This window comes from Saimiri boliviensis, chromosome 16 (genome assembly GCF_048565385.1).
Source record: "Saimiri boliviensis isolate mSaiBol1 chromosome 16, mSaiBol1.pri, whole genome shotgun sequence".
Lineage (NCBI taxonomy): Eukaryota > Metazoa > Chordata > Mammalia > Primates > Cebidae > Saimiri > Saimiri boliviensis.
In genome coordinates this window covers 66067076-66088577 of record NC_133464.1, presented here as the reverse complement: position 1 = coordinate 66088577, position 21502 = coordinate 66067076, and the positions used below count along the sequence as shown (strand labels likewise).

Here is a 21502-nt window from a genome sequence, read left to right as displayed (position 1 = left end):
CACGAATACTACTATTAAATGTAGGTCTATGTAGCTATAGTCATAACACCAATTCATATGTGCTGAATTGGGAAATCTTGCGTTAAGTAGTTGATAAATAGGTAATAACTAAAGTTAACAGTGAAGGTAGGACCATCACCATTCCAGTATTTTAATTCTCACAACAAGCAAGAAGAAAAAATGCTATCCCATAAGACAGACTGGGCTTGACACTTGGTTGCTCTGAGAACAAAGGCCCAAACAAAAAGTTCATATTTTACTGGTGTCAAAGTACTCACCGCTTCTTTAAAACTGGCTCACTTAAATATATCTGCCTCATCCCTTTGTGATATCATTTGTACAATTCAGTTTTGCTTTGGCTTCTGGTTTTGCAAATTGTTAGTTCCTGCAGGTAATGACAAGCAGAGGGATTAAAGAAAGTTCAGGATAATGAACAAACAAAAAGCATGACATAAATCAGGCACATACTGATGTTTACTTAAGGCAGATATGTTAGAGAATCGACTGTTGTTTTCCATTCTAGTCCTGGAGTATTTTGAGAAATAAAGTATCTTTCTTTCTTCTTTTTTTTAAGAGGGAATTTAGCTTTTATTACCCAGGCTAGAGTGCAGCAGCATGATCTCGGCTCACTGCAGCCTCCACCTCCCGTATTCGAGTGATTTTCCTGCTTCAGCCTCCAGAGGAGCTGGGATTATAGGTGTGCTGTCACCATGCCCAGCTAATTTTTGTATTTTTAGTAGAGACAGAATTTTGCCATGTTGGTCAGGCTGGTCTCAAACAACTAAGCTCAAGTGATCTGCCCACCTCGGCCTCCCAAAGTGCTGGGAGTACAGACATGAGCCACCACGCCTGGCTGAGAAATCACAAAGTATCTTTCTAAGTGTGCTAATGCTACTTGGGGAAAATACAAATAATTACAGATGGATCCTAGATAAGGAGACATTCTCTGTTACTCCCAAAGAAATTCCATAACCTTTGAAGATTCCAAGGAGATTTTCCATCCCTCCAAAATCAAATGAGATGCAAAAGGCAGGTATACATGAGAATCCACGTACACGTTGAATCAGAAGGAACGACTGTGACAAAAATAGGAAGCCACATTACAGACTCAACAGCAGTCTGGGCTAAAATCCTATTTCTGCCTACATTTACTTTAAGAGGAATCCTTTGCTGCCCTTTATATAAATTCAAATGATTTAAAAACATAGTTAGATATGTATAGTGCTATACAATTTACAAAGTACTTAGGCATTCATTATCTCCTTTCACTTTTATAATTTTTTTTTGTCTCTCTAGTTCCCAAATAAGAAAAGTGGTACCCAGAGGACTTGTGTAGCCAGTACAAGAACACATAGTAATGGTAACTGGTTTCAAAGCTAGGACTCTAACCAGGTTTTTTGCTTTTGTTTTTGACACAGGGTCTCACTCTGTCACTCAGGCTAGAGTGCAGTGGCACCATCTTGACTTACTGCAGCCTTGACCTCCTGGGCACAAGCGATCCTCCCACCTCAGCCTTCCAAGTAGCTGGGGCCACAGGTACACACCACCATACCTAGCTAATTTTCGTTATTTTTTGTAGAGATGGAGTTTTGCCATGTTGCCCAAAAGTCTGGTCTCAAACCCCTGGGCTCAAGCAATCCACCTGCTTCAGCCTCCCAAAGTGCTGGGATTACAAGTGTGAGCCACAGCGCCTGGCCTCAACCAGGTTTTCTGACCCCTAGCCCAATATACTGTTACACCAGCACTGTTTCCTTATTTTCAAAACTGAGCTAATTATACCTTGGACATGAATACTTTTAAGACATTCTAAACATACAAAATAGCTAGAAAAATATCAAGGTGATTCTTGCATTTTTATCCTTTCTAAGAGCTTAAGTGTCAAATGACATCTTCCTGTCTATTGGTATCTCAAGATAGTAAACTATAAAAAATAAATTGGAAACAAATTCCGAACCTGTTAATATCCCAAAGCTTTCATGAGTAAAAAGACGTTAGGATTAAGGAGAGAAAATACAGAGGAAAAGTGCTATCATTAAAACATCACCTTAGCTGTGTCTTAATAATCACACAAAGACACTGTCATCATTACATGTGTCCTCACCCATCTGTGTTCTCAACCCTTGCTTTTTTGTCTTGTAGCAAACTTTGCTAGTTTCACAGTACTGTACAATACTTCTTGGTATTATGTGAAGTACTCTATTTGGACATGTTGACTTCACTAATTAGTCTATAAATACTTGACTTTTACCCACTGCTTTGGTAAGTGAGATAATTGCTGAGGAAAGGCCAAAGCATTTATGGTCAATCAGATGAGGAAAAGGGGAATATGGTCTTTCAGCTGAGTAAAATGTAAAACATTATGTGGCAAGGCAGAAGCTATTAGCAGGATCAATAGCTCTCCTAGTACCTTAATAAATCATTACATCAAAGCTCTGACAGAGGACGGACAAAACCTCAGTCTACCTACATGGAAGCTTCCAAATTGGAAAGTAAATTCCATTTAAATTACAAAGACCCAATTTGTGTACAATGGAAATGACAAGCTACAAAACCAGTCTCCAAATCTTGGATGTGTTAAGAGTTTTGAATCATTAGTGCAGGGAGAAAAGCAGAAAGACAAAGAACACTGCTACTCTCTGGGCTGCACATTCGTAATTCGCAAGTGGTAAATATGTATGAATCTGCTCCACTGCAGCTAGGGATGACATACTGCTTTTTAGAGATAGCACAGGGCAGAAAAATCAAAGAAGAGGAAGGTTTGGCCATTATAACTTTCCTCCTACCACATTTAACAGTTCTCAGTCTTCTCAAATCTCCCCTTACTTAAATTGCTCTCCTTTGGGATGGCTTTCTAAAATGAAAAGAACTTTGATACCAAAGAATGTTCAATGTATAGCAAAAAGCATCCCATGGTGAGCTCTCTCTGCAACATGGGGCGTAAATAATTGTATTTTTTCTAAATCTTTAACAGCTCCCACTCTCTTTGATGCTTCCAGGAAAATAAGCAAGCAATTAAAAGAAGTTACGAGGCTAACTTTTCCAGATTTTTTTTTAACTCTACAAGTAATTATTTCTCTGTTCTAATATGTAGCAAAAGACAAAAGAAATATTTGCAGAGATTAATATTATAGAACATTAGGCTTTCCTTTAAGGATACTGTATTTCCTCACTTATAGAGATCATATGGAATATAGACACTACTTTGACTCCACAGCAGCTTTTGCTTTGTGGTCATACTGTTTAACTAAAAAGTTTTTTTCTTACAAGTTCAAATTACTTTACTATAGATCTCTCAAACCTCATAGTAAGTTGAAACTGAGAACTAAGAGGTCACACTGGGAAATTTATATAGATAGGTCATAGCTGGCAAATCAGCAACAAAAGAAGGCAGGGATTCCCAACATCTTGAAACATTCATTCATGATTAATTATTTCTTTCATTTCACAAATATCATTAGACACTTGAGAATCACGCTTGGGCATGAAGTTCTCAGAAGGTTCTATTCTCAAAAGAGTCTGAAAATCTAGGTGAGTACATAAGTCACCCAATACTTAAAAAGTTAGATAATAGCTGGGTGTGGTGGCTCATGCCTGTAATCCCAGCACTTTGGGGGACCGAGGTGGGTAGATCACAAGGGCAGGAGTTCGAGACCAGCCTGGCCAAGATGGTGAAACATCATCTCCATTAAAAAAACACAAAAAATTAGCTGGACGCGCTGGCATGCACCTGTAATCCCAGCTACCTACGCAGGAGGCTGAGGCAAAGAACTGCTTAAACCCGGGAGGCACAGGTTGCAGTCAGCTGAGAAGGTGCCACTGCACTCCAGACGGGGCAACAGAGTGCAACTCAGTCTCGAAGAAAAAAAAAGTTAACATTGGAAGATATAAATTACATAAAACTTGATTGCCACAAGTGCCATAATTGTTGAGGTGCCAAAGTAGGGCTACAGTAAGCTCTTAAAAAGAAATCTCTATTGGCAGGGATTACCACGGAAGGAAGTAGGGGAGAGAGTAAAAGACCTGAGCTATACAGAATTTGAATATGTGAAAAAGAAAAGGGCACATATCTCAATCAGTAGAAAAAGCCTGGACAAGTCAGTGCAAGTACACAGTCCAGGGTGAAGCAGGAGGGCGTTCACAGTGCGGATCAGTGGGTCAGGATAGACAAGTCTCACCCGACAACCAGAAAAGACAGTGGCTGGACTGATATCTTAAGGTAGGAAAGTTTTTACTTCAGATGGGAGAAAAATGGAGAGTCAGGAGAATTCTGATACCATGTCCAAGTCCAAGATCATTTGGGGAGTCAAAGTTTTATAGAAAGAAATATCCTCTCTATAAGAAGCAGATTTCATTTATGGCCAGAAGGTGGTAGGGGTTTCTATAAAGCAGTCTGAGGCTATCAGGAAGCCTGTTTCTTACAGAAAAGGGGTTTCAGCAGGGACAAGACACAATTTCAGGAAAGGGGCACTAAAAGATGGTTCTTTTAGCAGAATCTTCCTGACAGAAACAGGGATGAGTGCCTAAGGGAGGAGCTCCTGCCTGGGAGAGGCAAGAAAGGCAGAAATGAGAAGCAGAATGGCTTTGACTGATCTTCCTGTTCTAAGGGGAATCTTGTGTCTTGCTGGTTCAGTAGCCTCATTCTGGGCTGGAAATAGCACCCCACTCTCACCTCACCCTTCACTGACAAGGGTAATATCCTAAGATGCCTTACAGTCAACCCAGCCAGATTCCAACAGCATAAGAAGTTTAGCTGAAAAGAGGAGGTTCATTTTGTGTGGTGTATACCCATAGTTACAGCTACTCAGGAGGCTGAGGCAGGAGGATCCTTTGAGCCCAGGCATTCAAGGTTGCAGTGAACTATGATCATGCCACTGCTCTTCAGACTGGGTGACACAGGGAGATCTTGTCTCTAGCAGAAGCTTTAAATATTTTTAAAAATTCATTTTGTGGTTATAAGTACAAAAAAAAACAATAATGATGAGAAAAAAAGATATAGGAAGATTGTTGGTGAGGAGATCATAGCTGATAGGGTCTGTACTACCTACTACCACTCACACTATCTTCTGTCTTATGAAGTTAAAGCAAATCTAGGCCCAGTGTCCCACTGAGTGAAATCACAAGAATTAGAGGGGTCCCATCCATGAGCACTGCACCATGAATATATGCTACTTGGAAGGCTGCTTCTGTGGTCAGTCTGAGAGCTGGGGAACCATCCTGGTGCTGAGCTGTCAAGAAGGCAGTGTCTGCTGATTCTGGTACCACTGGGGAGAACAGGATACCTCTTTACCAGGCAACTGGCTGCTGGTCAGCAGCTGCCCCTTCTGCTCCCCAATAAGCACCTTTCTGATTACAGTCAGTTTTTCAGCAGAAAGGCCATCAGCTGTTGTGTTGATGATGGGGCTTCACTGGCTGGAAGAATTTTGCAGTCTCCAATCTGAGCTATTCCTCTGGGTGTCCTTATTCAAGCAGCAGTTAATTTGAAAACAATTAGCTGGTTGTTCACTTCCTTAAGGCAAAGCATGACTGGATGGGCTATCAGGCTAGACTAAGATTCCAGCAGAGCACGCTGAAGGAGCCAGAAGGTTTCTAGGATGGGAATGCTTTTTGTTGGCTTCAGAGAAAGTCTAGCATTTCTAACCCTGATCACTGTGAATTAGTCACTATTTCCCTTAGTTGCTCTGGCAGGCTTTCATTTATTTTTGCCTGGGTGACAAGGAGACATTTCTACCTTTCAGCATTAAACAGACTGGACAATTCATTTGTTTTCTTCTTTTTTTTCACTATTCCAGGTAAAGGGAAAAATGAATCCTTATGGTGAATTATAGATGAGAAATCAATGAAAGACACAGAGACTAAAGAGATGTAGAGTGTTATAAGAAAGTGACTGGATTTGTTTTATAAAGTAGCAAACTTCCTTTCACAGGCTCGCAATATAATCTTTGGAACGGAGATACCTTTCTGATGAGAGTATGTCTTTTCTGCCACTGAATCCTCTACTTATATCCTCTGTCACACTTTAACACACTCTTAATGAGGACAAAGCAATATGAGAAAAATTTTGTTTTCCTCAGCCTCCCAGTTTCTTTTCTCTCTTCTCTGCAAAGCACTCAGCTTCCATAACAAAAAGGGTGACACAAACAGAGTAAAAATATGTTACAGAGACTTTCTCAGTTCATGGCAGTATTCAATCAGCTGAATCTGGCAAACTCACACACATCTGGCCTGCTGGCAAGTCTGACTAGAATTCAGCTGTGCCTGTACAAGGAGGCAGGGGAACAGCACTGAGAGTTAGACAGCCCTATGGCCTGCTGACTCCTCAAATATGCAAGGGATCTATTCACAAAATGCTTCACGAAAAATGGCTCCACCAAACACATGTACACTTGGTGTTTTTACACCTTTCTCTTTTGGTGTTTTTACACCTTTCTCTTTTCAGTGCTAAGCCATCTTCTTTAATTAGAACTATTTTTGTCTTTTGTCACTTTATATGCTGCACTGGAATTCAGCATTCCATGCACAACCTTACTTTTTGTATGACAAGGAAAACAATATGGGAATCAGAGGGACTTAAAGTCTATGGATCCCAATTCCCAAACTGCAGATTTAGGTCTTACCGTCTCTCAGGCAGGTTAGATGAATTCTGAAAAGAAGTACTTATTTAAATAAGTTTATTTTATTGTTATTGATGTATGCATAAATTATCCCAAGTTATAGCTCTCCAAAACTGTGAATGAGAGTGTGTGGAATGTTTTTCCCTTCAACCTAGTGGAAAAAGATAAGACAGTAGGAAAGGTGCTGTATAGAACAATATTGGGAGTTGGCATCATGAAGAAAGTTAGCAAGATGTGTTTATAATAAAACTTGAATTCCAACAGAAATTCTAACATGCCAAGAGCATGGACCTTCAGGAAAAATATCTATTTTCAGGGGTTAAGTAACTTTTTAAAAAGAATAAAACACAAATTCCTTTAGTAAAATGGTTTAATATATTCTAACTAGGGCTTTTTTTTTTTTTTTTAAGAAGTAAGGTACAATTAAACTAAAACTTTCAAGTAGTTCAGTAAACTAGGCAAGAAATGTTGGCTTCCCTCCAACCAGAATCCCACTTGCTAGAGATAATAACCATAAAAGTTTCCTGTGTAGCCCACACATATACACGCATATATACCTGCATATTCACACATGTGTGTATTTGCTGGTACTGGCCTAAAATATGGAAACATTTGCTATTTTATTCCAAAGTGCTCATACCATATATAATATTGATGCAACATTGTTCTGTATCATTGACATAGATTGGTTTGTTCTTTTTAATGGCTGTATTATGTACTATTGAATAGGTATGCTATAATATCTATATTCCTACTGGTATGCTTTTAGGTTACTTTTGAGTTTTAACAATTAAAAAATATGCAATATGCCTTCTTACAGTTATAGCTTCCAACCTTGTATAAATAGAACTAAAACGTCTCCAAAAATTACTTTTCCAAGCTACACTCCTTCCAACAGAGTAACAACTTCTCACCACCACTATATAGTTATCAACCGTTTAAATTGTGTCCAGTTGACAATTGAAAAATACTCTCTTATTTTAATTTTTGCCATCATTAATGAGGCCGTCTTTGTTTGGCCATTGTATTTTTCTTTGAACAGCCCATTCATATTCTCTACTTGTTTTCTTCTATTAAGTTGTTACTTATTACTAATTAAGTCCCTTGTTTCACAGAGAAATTAGCCCATCATCTGTCACATGTACTACAAATACAATTCCTAATTTTTCATTTTTCTGTTGGCTTTGGTTTTGTTTTGGAATGAGGAGACAGTCTTCTAGAAAATAAGACATATTAAAGAATATATTGGTAACCGTAAAGCACACATTGTATGGTGCCAGCCATCATGTGCTTTGTTCAGGTGTTATCTTAGGTACCAAGGTCACCAGGATTAATTAGTAAAAATCCGCTGAGTTTCAGATCATCTCAGTGGCCCTCTATCAAGTGTTCCCACTCACCCGGCAGCCTCCCTTCTTAATCTCAGTTGGGATTCTAACCCCCAAGTGCTTCCTCCTTGTATCTAGAAGTCGTTTTAAAAAAGTAATCAAACTTTCTGTTCTCTTTTATTTGTTCTGTGGTTACTATGTGACCACAGAAAAGGGAGGCCCAAAGGAACAGTTAAGAAATGCAGTGAGGGCCAGGCACAGTGGCTGATGCCAGTAATTCTAACACTTTGGGAGGCAGAGGTGGGAAGCTGAGGCATGTGAGCCCAGGAGTTCAAGACCAGCTTGGGCAACATGGAGAAATCCCGTCTCTACAAAAATACAAAAATTAGCCAGGCAGGGTGGTGTGTGCCTATAGTCCCAGGTACTTGGGACACTGAAGTAAAAGGATCACTTGAACCCAGGAGGTTGAGGCTGCAGTGAGCCATGATAATACCACTGCACTCCATTCTGGACAACAGAGTGAGACCCTGTCAAAAAAAGGGGAGGGAATGGAAAGGGAAGGGGAGGGGAGGGCAGAGGGAGAGGAAGGAGGGGAAGGAAGGGGAAGACAGGGAAGGCAGGGGGGAGGGGAGTCGGGGGAGAAGAGGGAAAGGAAGGGAAGAGGGAATGGAAGAGGGAAGGGGAAGGAGAAGGGGAAGGCGGAGGGAGGGAGGGAGATGCAACAAGGAGAAGAGATGGGGAGCAACAAGGCCAAACAGAAGCCTCCACCACTCATCCTCCTCATAAGAACACCAAATTGAGCAACTATTCACATAAAAAAGTACCTTCATAAGGACCAAAACTTAGCTTAGTTACCAGTTCAGTCAAAGTGGGGCAGAGGAACGAGCAGTCTCTTGGGGTTCCTGAGCCCAGGTTCTGGTTCCTGGATGTCATTGCTGGAACTGCCCTGGGTCACAAGTGAGCCAACTTCCCTGAAGGGAGGTTCCCAGGCCTGGTAGCATTCACCACAGGCTGACTGAAGAGTCCACGGGCCTTGAATGAACACTGACGGTAGCCAGGCAGTACTCACTGTGGGCCTGGGGTGGTGATGGCCTTGGGGAAAGACTCCTCTGTGGGAAGAGGAGGGAAGAGGAGGAAGGCCTTTGTTTTGTTGCTTTGGTGTAAGCTCAGCTGCAGCAGAGGAGAACACAAGGTAGATTCCTAAGGTTTCCAAACCTAGTCCTTAACTCCCAAATGGCATTGTTGGACCCCCCAGGAATCATGGAAAACTCACTACCCTAAAGGGAAGAACAAAAGCCTGGCTGGCTTCACTACCTGTTGATTGTAGAGACCTAGGGACTTGAGTAAACATCGGCAGTAGCCAGGCAGTGGTTACTGCAGGCCTTGGGCAAGACCCAGTGCTATGCTAGTTTCAGGTCTGACCCAATGCAGTCTCAATAATTGTGGCCACAGGGATGCTTATGTCATCCCTCTCCCAGCTCCAGGCAGCTTAGCACAGAGAGAGAAACTCTGTTTATCTGGGACAAAGTAAGAAAAGAATAGAGTCTCTACTTGGTAATCCAGAGCAATATTCCAGATTTTATCCAAGATAATCAAGGTGGTACCTCTGCAAGTCTGCAAGAGTCACAGAATTACTGCACTAGGGATGCCCTCATTTAATGTAGATATGGCTGTAATGACCAAAACAAACATACAAACAAACAAACAAACAAAAAACAAAAACCTCAGATCACAACACCCAAGTCCTTTTGAATATCTGGAAAGCCTCCCTGTACAAACAAGCCCTGACTAGAAAGAGAACCATAAATGCCTAACTTTTTAATGCCTAGACACTGACAAATATCCACATGCACCAAAACCATGTAGGAAAAGATGACCTCATCAAACAAACTAAGGCACCAGGGACAAATCCTGGAGAGAGAGAGGTATGTGACCTTTCAGACAGAAAATCAAAATAACTGTTTTGAAGAAACTCAATGAAATGCAAAATAACACAGAGAAAGGAATTCAGAATCCTATCTAATTAATTTAAAAAGGAGATTGAAATAATTAAAAAGAAGTAGAAATTCTAGAGTTGAAAATGCAACTGACATACTGAAGAATGCATCAGTCTCTTAACAGCAGAGTTGATCAAGCAGAAGAAAGGATTAGTGAGCTTGCCGACAGGCTATTTGAAAATACACTAAGTAAGACAAAAGAAAAAAAGAATGAAAAGGCATAAAGCATAACTATAAGATCTAGAAAATAGTCTCAAAAAGCCAAATCTAAGAGTTAAAGAAGAGGTAGAGTGAGAGATAGGGGTACAAAGTTTCTTTGAAGGAATAAGACAGAACTTCCCAAACCTGGAGAAAGATATCAATATTCAAGTACAAGAAAGTTTCAGAACAACAAGCAGATTTAACTCAAATAAAATGACCTCTAGACATTTAATAATCAAACTCCCAAAAGTCAAGGATAAAGAAAGGATTCTAAAAGCAGCAAGAGAAAAGAAACAGCATAAAATGGAACTACAATCCATGTGACAGCAGACTTCCGAGTCTTCTCAGTGGAAACCTTGTAAGCCAGAAGAGAGTGACATGGCATATTTAATGTGCTTCAAAAAAACCTTTTATGGGTTGGGTGCAGTGGCTCACACTTGTAATCCCAGCACTTTGGGAGGCTGAGGCAGGCAAATAATGAGATCACGAGTTCAAGACCAGCCTGGCCAATATGGTGAAACCCTGTCTCTACAAAAAATACAAAAAAAAAAAAATTTAGTCGGGCATGGTGGTGTGCACCTGTAGTTCCAGCTAATTGGGAGGCTGAGGCAGAAGAATCACTTGAACCTGGGAAGAGGAAGCTGCAGTGAGCCAAGATTTTGCCACTGCACTCCAGTCTGGACAACAGAGTGAGACTCCATCTCAAACAAAACAAAACAAAACAAAAAACCTTTTATGCGAATTTAGTATATCCAGCAAAAATAGCCTTCAAATACGAAGGTGAAATACAGGCATTCCCAAACAAAAGCTGACAGACTTCATCAACACCAGGCCTGTCCTACAAGCAATGCTAAAGGAAGTTCTTCAATCTAAAAGAAAAGGGCATTAATGAGCAACAAATCATCTGAACGTACAAAACTAACTGCTAATAGTACGTACTTAGAAAAACACAGAATATTATAAGACTATAATTGAGTATATAAACTACTCATATCTTGAGTAGAAAGATGAAAAAATGAACCAATCAAAAATAAGAGCTATAACAACTTTTCAAGATATAGACAGTGCAATAAGATATAAATAGAAACAATAAAAAGTTAAAAAGTTGGGGAATGAAGTTTAAAGTGTAGAGCTTTTTAGTAGTCTTCTCTTTGTTTATTTATACAATTAGTGTTATCATCAATTTAAAATGGGTTGTAAGATATTTGGAAGCCACATGGTAACCTCAAATTAAAACACATACAATAGATACATAAAAATTAAAAAGCAAGAAATCAAAACATACCACCAGAGAAAATCACCTTCATTAAAAGGAAGACAGGAAAGAAGGAAGAGAAGACCACAGAACAAGCAGAAAACAAATAACAAAATGGCAGGAGTAAGTCCTTACTTATCAATAATAACACTGACTGTCAATGAGCTAACCTCTTCAATCAAAAGGTACAGAGTGGCTGAATAGAAAAAACAAAACTTAATAAAAAAAACAAGCTCCAATGATCAGCTGCCTGTAAGAAACATATTCCACCTATGAAGACACACATAGACTGAAAAGATACTCCATGCCAATAGAATCCAAAAAAAGAATAGGAGTAGCTATACTGATACCAGACAAAACAGATTTCAAGACAAAAACTATAAATAGAGACAAAGAATTATGATCCATAGGTCAATTCAGCAAGAGGATATAATAATTTTAAATATAACACTAGAACACACAGATATATAAAGCAAATGTTGCTAGAGCTAAAGAGAGAGACCACAATACAGTAATCACTGGAGACTTCAACACCTCACTTTTAGCACTTTCAGAAAGATCATCCAGACAGAAATCAACAAAGAAACATCAGCTTTAATCTACACTACAGACTAAATGGGCCTCAGAGATAACTACACAACGTTTTGTCCAATGGCTGCAAAATATACACTCTTCTCCTCAGCACATGGATCATTCTCAAAAACAGACCACATGGTATGCCATAAAACAAGTCTGGAAAATTTCTAAAATAACTGAAATCATATCAAGTATCTTATCTGACCACAGTGGAACAAAACTAGAAACAAGCAACAAGAGGAATTTTGGAAAGCATACAAACACATGGAAATTAAACAATATGCTTCTGAATAACCAGTGGGTCAATGAAGAGACTAAGAAGGAAATTGAAAAATTTCTTGAAACAAATGATAATAGAAACACAACATTCCAAAACCTATGGGTTACAGAGAAAGCAGTTAGAAGAGGGAAGTTTATAGCTACATTTTAAAAGAAGAAAAACTTCAAAGAAACGACCTAGCGATGTATCTTATCTAACTAGAAAAGCAAGAACAAACCTAAGACAAAATTAGAAGAGAATAAATAATAGAGACCAGAGCAGAAATAAATGAAATTAAGATGAAGACAATACAAATGACTGATGAAATTAAAAGTTTGTTTTTTGAAAGGTTAAACAAAATTGACAAATCTTAACCTAGATTAATTAAGAAAAACAGGGAAAGACTCAGATAAAATCAGATGAAAAAGGAGGCAAAGGACCACTAGAACCTACTAGAAGCCACTGTATGCCAATAAATTGGAAAACTTAAAAGAAATGGATAAAGACACATAGAGTCTACCAATTTATTGAACCATGAAGAAAAATCCAAAACCTCAAAAGACAAATAACAAGTAATGAGATTGGAGCTATAATAAAACGCCTCTCAGTGAAGAAAAGCCCAGGACCTGAAGGCTTCACTGCTGAATTCAATCAAACATTTAAAGAAGAATACCAATTCTAGTTAAACTCTTCTGGAAAGAAAAAAGGAGGAGGGAATACTTCCAAACTTACTCTATAATGCCACCATTACCCTGATACCAAAACCAGACAAACATGCATTAAAAAAGTAAAATAAAGTAAAAAACTACAGACCAATATCCTTGATAAATATTGATGCAAAAATCCTTAACAAAATACTAGCAAACTGAATTAAAGAAGTGAAAAATCTCTACAATGAAAACTATAAAACTTTAATGAAAGAAATCAAAGAGGTCATCAAAAATGAAAAGATATTCCCTGTTCATGGATTAGAAGAATCAATATTGTTGAAATATCCATACTACCCAAAGTATTCTATAGGGTCAATATAATCCCTTTCAAAATGCCAATTACATTCTTTACAGAAATAGAGAAAAAAATCCTAAAATTTATGTGGAACCACAATAAAACCAGAATAGGCAGAATTCTCATGAGCAAAAACAACAAAACTGGAAGAATCACGTTAACTAACTTCAAGTTATAGTACAGAGCTATAGTAACCAAAACAGCATGACACTGGCATAAAAACAGACCCACAGACCAATGGAACAGAATACAGAACCCAGAAATAAATCCATATATTTACGGTGAACTCATTTGTGACAAAAGTACCAAGAATATATATTGGGGAAAAAGAAGTCTGTTCAATATATGATGCCAAAAAAATTGTATATGCAGAAGAACAAAACTAGACCCCTATCTCTCGCCAAATACAAAAATCAAATAAAAAAGAATTAAAGACTTACTCTAAGACCTCAAACTATGAGAATGCTACAAAAAAAAAACCAAAAAAAAAAAAAAAAACGTGGGGAAACCCTCCAGGACACTGGAAATCAGCATTTTGAAGAGCTATCTGCACTCTCATGTTTACTGCAGCACTATTCACAACAGCCAGGTGTGGAAGCAAACGTGAGTGTCCATCAACAGATGAATGGATAAAGAAAATGGGATATATATACACAATACAGTACTATTCAGCTATAAAAAGAATGAGATCCTGTCATTTTCAACAACATGATGGAGCTAGAGGTCTTTCTGTTCCTAGCTTATTTCACTTAATATAATGAGTTCTAATGAGACCTTTTTGGTTCTTTTCTCTAATGAGAAAATAAGTTCTCACTTATTTGAGAATCTAAAAATCAAAACAATTGAACTTGTGGAGTCAGAGCAGAAGGATGGTTACCAGAGGCTGGAAAGGGTACTAGGATGTGGGTAGTGAGAATATGCATGGGTAAAGGGTACAAAATACAGTTAGAAAGAATAAGATCTAGTATTGATAGCACCACAGGGTGACACAATAATTTACTGCACATTTTAAAATAACTAAATGAGTATAATTAGATTGTTTGTTAACACAAAGGATAAATGCTTGAGGTGATGGATACTCCATCTACCCTGATGTGATTACTATGCATTGCATGTTTGTATCAAAAAATCTCATGTACCCCATAAATATATATGCTATGTACCTACAAAAATTAAAAATAAAAATTTTATAATAACAGAAATAGAAAAGAAAAAAATGCAATGAGGAACAGAAATAGACAGGATTTGAGGAGGAGGCCTAAAATAAACAAAATCAAGTATTGTGTGTATTCCAAAAGAGGAGAAGAACCTTACAAAAACACCTCAGGGACAATGAATAAACTACTCGGAGTGCCGTGAAAGCCTGCGATTGGATAGTTGGAAGGGATTACTTTAAAAATCCAGATTGCCAGCTTCTCAAACTCTGTTTATTTAAATGAAAATGTTTGCTTATTCTTTGCTCTGAATTAATAAACTGAATCAGCTGTTATCAGAGTAGTATTTCAAATGTTAACCTTTAGAGCAAATATTTTTAAAAAGAAACACCTTTCCCACAGAAATCCTGATGTCCAGGATGGAGGACTTTCTAGGCTGGCACCTGCAGCCCCTGACTACAAATGCAAAGGCAGAGTAATGATATTATACTATCATCAGTCCCATTCACTCATTCATTCCTTCATTCAATAAGCATCTGATGAATGCCTACTACCAGTCCATCACTCTCCTAAAAACGAAGTAATAGTGGTGAACAAAGAGAAACAAGGTCCCTACTCTCGTGAGGCTTCTATTTTAGTGTGGGGCAGGGGAGTAGCATAAAAATAACCAGATGAGTAAGATTAAGATTACCTCAGAGAGTGAAGAGTGCAATGAAGCAAATAAAAGCGGATGCTGTCATGGGGTGGAAGCCCTCTCTGAGGAAGTGACACCTGAATGATGAGGCAGAAGATAAGTGGCAGGAAGTCCCTGGCAGACAGAACAGCAAGAACAAAGACATTATGGCTGGAAAGAGCTTGATGTGTTCGCAGAACAAAAGAAACGGCAGCAAGGCTGGGGCCAAGTGCCAGGGTCTTAAGCAAAAAGTAATTCTGAATTCCAACTTTGAACGTCAAACACACATCTCTCCCTTCCTTCTGTTGGCTGCCAGAGCTTTAGCAGCTCCTCAGCTCTGGACACAAAATGCATGGTGTTGAGAGCCTCAGAAGCTCCCATGGCCCAGGGCTCTCTCTCACAGATCTGGGAGGAAGCCTGGGGATCAAGAGCCTGATGTAAGGAAAGGGAAAGGCGTAGGGAGGGAAGGATAACCAGGGTAGTCACAGCTCCAGTACCTACAAAGACGCTCTTTAGAAAGTAGGGGATTTCGATCCATTTGGCAGAATTTCAGTTAAGTTTAGTTCATTTATTTAGATGAGGGAAAGATTCTTGCCTTTTGTTTCCTTAGTTTGTCTGTGAGCTTCCAAATGAGCACTTTGGACAAATCAGTTAGGAACAGCAGAAAATCCAAGGGTGACCTATGTGTAAATCAAGACCAGGAGAACTAACAGGTGCTAGTGCATAACTAATCTTTTAAGATTTATGTTAGAAAACAAGCAAGCAAAAACCCCACCATACCATCCTAGTAAACATCCCTTAGGATCATTCTGAAAAATAAAACAGATCCACTGATGGATAGAAAATGAATCTCACTGATTATGGCAGTTTTTAACAAGATTTTTCTATTTATTGGCCTCATTTTTAAATTCTTGATCCTCATAATCACCATGTGCATTGCAGTAGCAAAATAACTTGTGACTGATGATAATTAAGAAAAGGAAATTTAAGAAATGCATGTTTTCCTGAGCCAAGTTTCAACTAAATGTTTTTGCTACTAAAATTATGCTTTTATATACAAATGTTGAACACAAGGAAGTTTCTCTGGGGATGTTAATGTTTACATTTTTTTCCCATTTGTTATTTATTAGCATGAATTAATATGCCAGTTTGTATTTGACACTAGATTTTTTTTTATTCTTGCAATAATAAGACATTTCTCTATGCGGTCATACTGCTTTCTTAAAAAGGATGATTATCTCACAGTCAATGAATTTGGCCACATATTACAGGTATTTTGATATTTCAGATATAGTTATTTTAATATAAATCATCAATGCATAGATCAATAAATTTTATACTTATTATACCATATATATTCTACTGTACTAGTATTTCTAAGAAAAATGAACACCCAGGGCAAATAAATGTATTTATTTTATTTCTGAGTTTAGAATACACAAATTGTTATTTTCAGTGGCAATAGCATATCTATCTTCTGTTAGAATGTTTTTTTAAAAAAATACTTCTATCTGCAGCAATGCAGAAGGAACACTAGTTATTTGGTAAAGAATTATTTCTAAAAAAATTTGAGCAAAGACTAAAAGCTAAGAACTTTTAGTTATTTGTACTAAATGTTATCTAGTATCATCTGAGAGATAAATAATTACAGGATATTTTCTCCAGTCTCAGAAGAGAAGGTGTAGATCTTTGAAAGCTTTAATAATTTACTGAATTATAGTCTAAATAAGTTTAAATGTTCATGCATGTGAAAATGCTTTGTGAATTAAAAACTACCATAAAATGTAAGGGCATGCCATTATTATTTTTGGAGTTAGTTTCTTATGGCAATTCTTTCAGCTAAAGCCCTGTCAATTATTATTTTTTCGGTGACCAGGTCCAGACCATCAAAATAAGAATGAGCAGAACAATGAGCCCTCCCAGAGGAAGAGACAGCCAACAGAAAATGTTATTCCATCCAAGAAATCAATTTGTTTATTTATAATTTGAACAAAGTACTTCCATGCCAATTCCTGATTGGTCTCTCTAAGGTCTTTTTTTTAAAAAACTCATCATAACAGATGGAGGAAAAAATATGTACAACTAAAACCTGATAGCATAATTAGTGGCCTGGAAGCTTGGGATAAAAACCACGTACCCAAATCCTTAACAGGAAGGTCAGTATTAAGACATATTCATTATACTTTGAATAGCTATCAAAATACACATGTTAATGCAAATCAGTACCAAGTGCTTTTTCCCTATGTCAGTATTTGTTTTTTTATCTAATTTACTTGTATTATTACTTTTAAAATGTGATCTTCAGTCCAAAGAGTTCTATCACTCTTCCTTTTATCTAGCCCTCTTATAATAATTTCCAATGTTTAATATGCTTTAAAATGGAACAAATCATATCCAGGAAATAAACTGCTTACCAAGAGGCACTTTGTTTAAAAAAAAAAAAAATTAACTGCCTGGAGTAATTAACTCTCAAAGTTCATTTCATCCCTTCTACATGTGGCTTGATAATTAATTAATCTTATATTTATGAAAAGTAGGAGAAAGAGAATCTTAAACGTTCATAATTTAGAGGAAAGGAAGTGAGATACAGTGAGATGAGTACCTTGTAGATGAGGGATCAGTACTTAATCTACATGTCTACTTCGTTCCCACAGTCTGCAAGGAAGAGAAACAGAATTTATAAAGTAGATTTGTAAATCCTGATAACCTGAGTCAGGATATGATTATGTAACTTCAAATATCTTTGCATTTAACAAGCTAGAAACCCAGAGCTTGATATTTATTGAATTGCATACATGCCTTTTCCTGGATTCTTGTTTACAATAAATTTTATGGCAAGATATTTAGATATGTGAATTCTAGCCAGACTGCTCCCTAATGAGACTACAGCTTATCTGGGTTTTAAAGCTTTATGACATTTATAGATGTTTACTTTGCATCTCTAAAAAACACAGAAATGCTCCTATACTATAAAAATATTGATCTGTAAACTTTCAAAGCATAATGCGAAAAATCCCTAGGTGACAAATCTTTATTTGTGACAGAGTAATACTTTTTTCAATTCTTTGACAAGTGGCACTATTATTTATAAACTTGAGTTACATAAGATAATATATATAACTACAGCAACAATATTTTGATAAAAGGTGTCAGATAAATGCTTCGTCTAAAAAGGCGAATCCAGAAAACTTTTTTCCACTTCCTTTTGTATGAAACCTCTTGAGTAGCCAACAGGCACGAGGCACATTGCCCACAGAGAGTGGCACACACCAAGAACACAGAACATCTGACTTAAAATTCCAGCTTTTGTCAAAGAAGAGTTGTCTTCAGCACCCATGTCAGGGTGCCCTCGGAAGAAAGACAGAGACTCCTCTGGCTTTTCTGTTATTAAGTGTGTGAAAATCATACTTTAACCAAACTAGTGTGATGGTGATTACCTCCTCCAAGAAACATTTTGATAGACTGGCCCATTCCACTTGAGCTGCTAGGGGTTATGCCAGATAGCAAGTTGAGAGGAGGGAGAGCAGTGAAAATAAGAAATAACCCAAAATGAGGCATCCCTAGCACAGTTACCAATTCCAGCTTCAGCCATTCTTTTATCTAGAGTGGGTCCTAAAACCCCGAAGGTTTTTTTTTCTGGGTCTGCCAAAATTCAAGTTCCTACACTAATTTGTTGATTTGGGTCTATTAGTATAATTATTATTTTCATCCCTACATTTGAAACTCATTCTATGAGAGTAAGCAGAAGACAAACAGATTTCATTTCAAAAGCCAATTTTTATCTATTACTAGTGGCTGCCTTAGGGGTCTGATTTGAGCAGAATTCTGAGGCTGAGCATGGTGAGAAAGTACAACCTAATGATTTCATGATGTCTGCTAGCTATAGGTAGGTGTGTCCAATCCCCAGGGCTTGCAGCATGTGCAGGTAATCAAAAACATGTTTGTTGAAACTTTGGTTTTATGAAAAATGGCTGAGGTCTCTTTGGAAAAGAAGCTTTAAAAACAAAGGTAATAGAAAATCAATGGCTGTATATCCTTAGATATAAATGCAGCCATTCACCCACTTACCTTTCATCTGAAATAACTCAATAGCTCTTTCTTGCCTCTTTCCAAGCTAAACTGATATAAAAATGGCCTTTCTACTTTGGATCATGGTTGCTTTTTCTACCCCTGGTTCCTTATTCTCATTAGGCTCTCCTATGAAGCATGTCACACAAGCATATAAAAGCCACCTAGAGCAGACAGATAGATAGATAGATAAATTAGACAGAGAGATGAATGGATGGTAGGTAGGTAGGTAAGTAGAGACAGAGAGACAGAAAGACAGACAGACAGACAGACAGAACTAGGGCACCTTCATTAATCAATTTTCTGGTTATTCTCTACATTCTGCCCCCTTGCATAAGTATCTCAGACTCTTTGCTATGGCTCACAGACCTGGGTTCTCTTCTTGAAACCTTGACTTTATTGCAGCCCACAGGTTAAGGTAAAAGAGACTCCCAATGACACTCTCAGAAGAGGAAGGGTCCCCTGGCTTTACTGCATGGAAAGGCAGATTGAGACAATACCTCATCCTTTATTAAAATCCTTTTCTTAGAATATAAAGGGTAAGCTCCTTAGAGATTTTTAAAAAATAACTGTCTTTCTCCATCTGGGTCTCTGCTGTTTTGCTTAGCCTCATACAACCATACAACCAATTCCCATTCTCAAGAATGAGCTTTTTAAAGCTCCCTCACTACACCATGATGTTGGGTTTCACATCTTTTCACGTGGTGTTTTTGCTTTTTTGTCTGCTTGACAAACTCTGACTTGGTTTTGAAAACCCAGTTCATAAATCATCCTATACCACACTCTGGAAAAAGTTAAAACATTCCCTACTCTGGGTTAGCTCTGCACTGTTCCCATAAATATTTCTATAGTTACATGAATCATGTGCTTTGTTAGGTTAAATTAATATCTGTGAACTGGTTGAGGGCAGGAACTTTGTCTTAATTTTCTGTTTTCTTAGCACTCAGCACAATTTAGGACACATTGAATATAACTCAGGATATCTTTGAAGTTTTCCACTTGGGAGAAAAAAGGAATAGTGACAATATTATCCAAGAAAGGAGAATGAAAAACAGGAGCAGATTGCATTATGAGATGCCATTTGTTTCATTTGGAGATACTCACATTTCAAAGTCCCAGTTAGATGTACCACAGAAGAAATCAGAGAGTTGGGAAATCTGGGCTTCAATCTGGGAAAGGGGAGTTGGAATTGAAGATGGTCATCTGGGAGTCAGCAACACATAGATAGTAGCGGAAGCCATAGATAAATAAAGAGAACCTAATGAAAAATTAGAAAAAGTGGCAAGAACCCTGTAGATCACTAAAAATTTGGCCTCAAATTTAGGAGCCAATGAAGAACATGTGGATAGATGAAGACTAGGAAGAATGACAAGGAAGAACCTAGAGGACCTCAGAGGCCAAGGACATTAAAATAAAAAATAAGAAGGGGTATCAATCATATTAGTGTCTCATAATGGTTAAGTGGGATGAAAAATAAACAGATGAGATTAATTTTACAGTACGAACAAAGGGGTGTGCAGGGCAAACCAAGACATTATTGAGAGCAATTTCAGTGGAGGCAAAAGCCCAGGATAGAAGAGACCGCAGTCAGTTGAGTGAATGAGTGCCTTTCATCCAAATTCATTACAGAAACTGTAATGGCTCAAGCAGGAAGACTTCAGTGGCCTTTTGGGCAGGAGTGGAGGGGAAGAGGGATGGAAAGGTATGGTGAGAAGGAATTAGCAAATGGGCAAAGCAGGAAGGATTCTACTGTTCGCACAGCAACATTTTATATATTGCATATTTTAGGCAAGATGTCCCTAGGCAAACAGTCCCATAATCCTTTTTGTTGATAAATGCCTATTCCCTCATTCCTCATGTTTCTATAAAGGAAAGGGAACATCAACTCTACCAGAAGATACAGTGTCTGGCTTCTCATTCATTTCTTCTTGGGAAGAAATAATTAATTTGATTTTTGAGTTTGGGAGAAGGAATTGAACTTGCAGTTCATCGTCTTCCTCCCTTAAATTCATAACAGGCACAGAATTTCTTATTCTGTTATGCTTTAAGCAGCCTGCCACAGCAGGGGAGGATGATGCTGTCTACCAGTGCCCATAACTGAGGGCTCAGTTTACATCAAAGGGAGTTGTATTAAGTCCATGTGGTCACGGATGTAAGTCATATTCCTCAATTCAACGCACTCCATTTGTCTCACTTTCACATTTGCTTCTCAACTAAATGTGAACTCAAGGGGGGAATTGGTGCTTAATTATCATTGCCTTAAAACCTTACAATTACATTTCAAGGAGATCATTTAAAAATAGAGAAATATAAGGCCTTCAATTCTTCATCTGTGAGATAAAGGGGCTGAAGTAGATAACCTTTGAGTCCCTCCCAGC

At 38.0% G+C, this 21502-nt stretch overlaps 1 protein-coding gene across 18 annotated transcripts in view; it reads right to left on the bottom strand.

The window, feature by feature from the left end:
- ENOX1 (ecto-NOX disulfide-thiol exchanger 1) overlaps nt 1-21502 on the bottom strand; it is a 616720-nt gene that overhangs the window by 383942 nt on the left and 211276 nt on the right. For 11 of the 18 annotated variants that reach the window (XM_074387765.1, XM_074387767.1, XM_074387773.1 and 8 more), the window contains one exon: nt 279-385. The exons of the other annotated variants lie outside the window; for them this stretch is intronic. The gene's annotated coding sequence lies outside the window, so the exon portion shown is untranslated. The remainder of the gene's footprint in view (nt 1-278; nt 386-21502) is intronic. 18 annotated transcript variants of the gene reach the window in all.